This window comes from Grampus griseus (assembly GCF_964374135.1).
Source record: "Grampus griseus genome assembly, chromosome: 1".
Taxonomy (NCBI): domain Eukaryota; kingdom Metazoa; phylum Chordata; class Mammalia; order Artiodactyla; family Delphinidae; genus Grampus; species Grampus griseus.
The window spans coordinates 4,944,945-4,950,478 of NC_139017.1; positions in this window are offsets into that span (position 1 = coordinate 4,944,945).

A 5,534-nucleotide genomic window follows, 5' to 3' on the forward strand; every position below is an offset into this window, starting at 1 on the left:
TCTTGTTGCTTATAGTGGCAGGCAATTACCATGACAATTAGTCTTTTGTGGGTGGGAGAAGACATCTCTCAATATGCAGTTTAAAAAGACGGTTGCATTCTTAAATTTTCCCATATAAGTGTATCCTCATAGTTAACCATTGAAAAAGTCTTGTTATAAACATTCCATTTATAGGCAACTTTCTAGGAAGGCTGATGTAATTTTCAATAGTTCTGCTTACTGAACTTCCTTTCTTCCACTCCATAGAAACTATATTCCTAAAGTCACCAATAAATCATGTAGTTTTGTTTGTTTTATTTTTGTGTTTTAGAATGGATGAGTCTAGTGACTTTCAACATCAGGGCAGATGGCCAGCATTCTTCAGCAGTTCACATGAGAGTGTTAAATAAAACTTACCAAGGATATTGAAAGCATTTACTGAGATCTCAAAAAGGAGTATCTTGAGTTTTTTTTTTTTTTGAAGCAACTTAAAGCCAAATCAGTGAATTAGAGGTAATAAAGTACTAAGTGGTAGATATGGGTATAGTTCATATGAACTAAAATCTGGCTAATAATACTCTCACAGGTTCAACAGATGAAGCATTTGGTTTTCAAGAGGTGTGGATGGAAAATTAAGATTCCTGTATCAGGACACTTTAAGGAATGTCTAGTCTATTAAGTTGGGAATAGAAAAGTTCTACTCTTTGACCCAGAGACATGACAAAAGACTCTTTTGTCTGTCTGGGATCTGGATAAAAAAATAAACCAGAAGCAACCAAAAAAGTTTGTGTGAGGAATCAAATTTCAGCTTTGGCTTTATGTGGTTTTATGGTATAGTACCATGTACCTAAATTCTGTGTACAATGCACACAGCACAGAACCCTCAAACTAAGAAGTTATCACAGGCGATTGGATCGAGATGGCAGAGGAGTAGGACATGTAGATCACCTTCTCCCATAAATACATCAAAATACATCTACATGTGGAACGATTCTCACAGAACATTTACTGAATGCTGGCAGAAGACCTCAGACTTCCAAAAAGGCAAGAAAATCTCCACATAACTGGGTAGGACAAAAGAAAAAAGAAAAAGAGAGAGAAAGAAATCAAAACGAGACCTGTCCCCTTGGGAGAGAGCTGTGAAAGAGGAAAGGTTTTGGCACAGCGGGAAGTCCCCTCACCAGCAGGGAGACCAGCCAGGACAGAAGGGGAGTTTTGGAGCCTTGGAGGAGAGTGCAGCAACCTCTTTGTGGAGGGCAAAGTGGAGAGAGACCTGCACAGATTATTGGTGCCACTTCCTGGCACTCCACAGCCTGAGACACTCATCTGCTGAGGTGGGTGGGGGCTGGGTGCTGAGGCTCAAGCTTCGAAGGTCATAACTGGGGAAAGGACTGGGGTTGGCTGCATGGAGACAGCCTAAGGGGGCTAGGGTGTGCTGTGCCACAACCGAGGGAGTATGGGAAGAAGCCTGGGTCCACCAGAAAGGCAAGGTGCCATTGCTGGGGGGCACGTGAAGAGAGGGACAGGATAGCCATAGGAGCTTCCTTCTCTGCACACATGCTCTCAGGTGGCAGGGCACCACCTACACGAGCTTCGGGGGCAGGTGTGAGCCATCACTGCAATCTCCGATTTCAGAGGCAGGCAAGGACTGCTACTGCTGCCAAGGGTCCTGCTACCAGGCACCAACCACTGCCCCAACTCTCCTGGGAGCGTGCATGGGCCATGCACCTGCACACCCCTTATCAAGGGGATAATGGCCAGCGCACACTGAGGAAAGAAACAGCAATCATCCAAACCAAAAACAACCCTCATGCCAAAAAAAAAAAAAAAAAAATTAAACCCACACAAGCTATGCAGGGATGCTCCTGCATATAAAGAGCCTTCCAAGACTATAGTAGATAATTGTTTCTCCTAAACTCACAGAGTAAGAGAAATAGAAGCAAACTGGAGAAGCAAAGGAACCACTCCCAGTTCAAAGACCAAGAGAATTCCCCTGCATGAACAATGAAACAGACCTCTTCAGTGTAATAGACACCAAGTTCAAAAAGGAGGTAATGAAAATACTGAAGGAATTAAGAAATGTTATTGACAGAAATGCAGATTACTGTAAAAAGGAACTAGAAAGTATAAGGAGGAGCCAAGAAATATTAGAAAGTTCATTTGCTGAGATGAAAGCTAAGCTAAAGGCAATGAATAGCAGAGTGAATAATGCAGAAGAATACGTGATCTGGAAGATAGGATATTGGAAATTGCCCAATCAAAACTGCAGACAGAAAACCAAATGAAAAAGAAATGAAAGCAATATAAGAGACTATGGGATAATATAAAGTGTGCCAATCTATGCACGATAGGGATTCCAGAAGGAGAAGAAAGAGAAAAGGGGATTGAAAATGTATTTGAAGAAATTATGGCTGAAAATTTCCCAAACATAAAGAAGGAAACAGATATCAGATACAGGAAGCACACAGGGTCCCAAATAAGATGAACCCAAACAGGCCTACACCAAGACATACTATAATTAAAATGGCAAAATTAAAGATAAAGAGAGGATTCTAAAGGCAGCAAGAGAAAAACAGAGTTCTTTACAAGGGAACCCCCATAAGGCTATCAGCTGATTTCTCTACAGAAACACTGCAGGCCAGAAGGGAGTGGCAAAATATATTCAAAGTCTTGAAAAAGAAAAATCTGCAACCTAGAATACTCTACCTAGCAAGATTATCATTTAGAATAGGAGGAGAAATAAAGAACTTCTCAGACAAGCAAAAACTAAAAGAATACAGCAATACTAAACCTATTTTAAAAGAAATATTGAAAGGTCTTCTCTAAATAGAAAAGAAGCAAGAAGATATAGGAAGGATGAAATCACAACTGGGAAGTAAATCACTTAAATTAGCCAGTATACAGATAAAAAAGAAAAAAAAACTATTTGTGAAAGCAATGATAAACACAAGGAATAGGAAAAGGATAAAATCGAAGATGTAAAACAGGACATCAATATCATAAAATGTGGGGAAGGAGAGTAAGTAAATGTAGATTCTTTTTTTTTAGAATGTGTTTGAGCCTATATGACTATCAGTCTAAAGAAAGCAGATATAGGAAGGGGTTAACATACTTGAAAAGCAGGGCAACCACAAATCCAAAACATAAAATAGATTCACAAAAACCAAAAAGAAGAGGAAAAAAGTATAACAGGAAATCATCAAACCACAAAAAGAAAAACAAAAAGAGAAAGAAAGGAAAAAGAAGAAACAGAAGCAACTGGAAAATGAAGTTTAAAATGGTAATAAATATTTATGTATCAATAATTACCTTAAATGTCAATGGACTGAATGTTCCAATGAAAAGACATAGAGTGGCAGACTGGATAAAAAAAACAAGAGCCTCCAATGTGCTGCCTGCAAGAGACCCACCTTAGGGCAAAGGACACACATAGATTGAAAGTAAGGGTATGGAAAAAGATATTTCATGCAAAAGGAATTGACAAAAAAGTGGGAATTGCAACATCCATATCAGACAAAAAAAGACTTTAAAACAAGGCCATAAAGAAAAATAAAGAAGGACACTATATAATGGTAAAAGGATCAACACAAGAAGAGAATTTTACATTTGTCATCATATATGCACCTCATATAGGAGCACCCAAATACATAAAACAAATACTAACAGACATAAAGGGAGAAATTGATGGGAATACAATAATAGTAGGAGACTTTATTTTTGTTTTTTTGGTTTGTTTTTTTATGTGTTTTTTGTTTGTTTGTTTGAGTAGGAGACTTTAAACACTACGCATCAATGGACAGGTCTTCTAGAGAGAAAATCAATAAGGCAACAGAGATCCTAAATGATACAATAGAACAGTTAGACTTAATTGATATTTTCAGGACATTACATCCTCTGCCCCCCACCCAAAGAAAAACACAACAGAATACACCTTCTTTTCAAGTGCACATGGAAAATTCTCTAGGATTGACCACATACTAGGGCACAAAACTAACCTCAACAAATTTAAGAGTATAGAGATATTTTCAAGCATCTTCTCTGACCACAACAGCATTAAACTAGAAATCAACCACAGGAAAAGAAATGAGAAAAAATGTTTACATGAAGATTAAACAACACGCTACTAAAAAAACCAATGGGTCAACGAGGAAATCAAAACGGAAATTTAAAAATACCTTAAGACAAACCACAGTGAAAACACAACCATACAAAATCTATGGGATGCAGAAAAAGCAGTTCTTAAAGGGAAGTTCATAGGGATACAGGCCTTTCTCCAAAAAAAAAAAAAAAAAGAAAGAAAAATCTCAAATAAACAACCTAACGTACCACCTAAAAGAATTAGAAAAAGAAGAACAAACAAAACCTAAAGATGGCAGAAGGAAGGAAATAATAAACATCAGGGAGGAAATAAATAAAATAGAGATTTTTTAAAAATAGAAAATAAAATCAATAAAATGAAGAGCTGGTTCGTTGAAAGGGTAAACAAAATTGACAAACTGCTTGCCAGGATCATCAAATAAACAAAATAAGGAATGAAAAAGGAAAAATCTCAATTGATACCACAGAAATACAAAAAAAATGAGAATACTATGAACAATTATATGCCAACAAATTTGACAACCTAGAAGAAATGGACAACTTTCTAGAAACATATAGCCCACCAAAACTAAATCAAGAAGAAATAGATAATTTGAACACCAGATGTGAAATAGAATCTGTAATTAAAACAAACAAACAAAAAAACCTTCCAACAAACAAAAGTCTAGGACCAGATAGCTTCACAGGAGAATTCTACCAAACATACAAAGAAGAACTTATACCAATCCTTCTCAAACTCTTCCAAAAGATTGAAGAGGAGGGAACACTCACAAAGACATTCTATGAAGCCACCATCATCTTGATACAAAAACCAGACAGATACCACCAAAAAAAGAAAATTACAGGCCAATATCTCTGATGAATATAGATGCAAAAATTCTCAACAAAATATTAGCAAACCAAATTCAACAACACATAAAAAAGATCATACACCACGACCAAGTGGGATTCATCCCAAGTTCACAAGGTTGTTTCAACATATGCAAATCAATCAATGTAAGACACCACATAAACAAAAGCCACAAACCACATGATCATCTCAATACATCCAGAAAAAACATGGGACAAATTTAACATCCATTCATGATTAAAAAAAAAACTCTTATCAAAGTAGGTATAGAGGGAACATATCTCAAAATAATAACAGCCATTTATGACAAACCCACAGCCAATATAATACTCAATGGTGAAAACACTCAAGACAAGGATGCCCATTCTCACCACTTCTATTCAACACAGTATTGAAAGTTCTAACCACAGCACTCAGACAAAAAAAAGAAATAAAATGTATCCAAATTGGAGTGTAAAACTGTCACTGTATGCAGATGACATGATACTATATATAAAAAAAAAAACCTTAAGGATTCCACACAAAAACTACTAGATCTAACAAATGAATTCAGCAAAGCAGCAGGATACAAGATTAGCATTAAGCAACTGGTTGCATTTCTTTACAC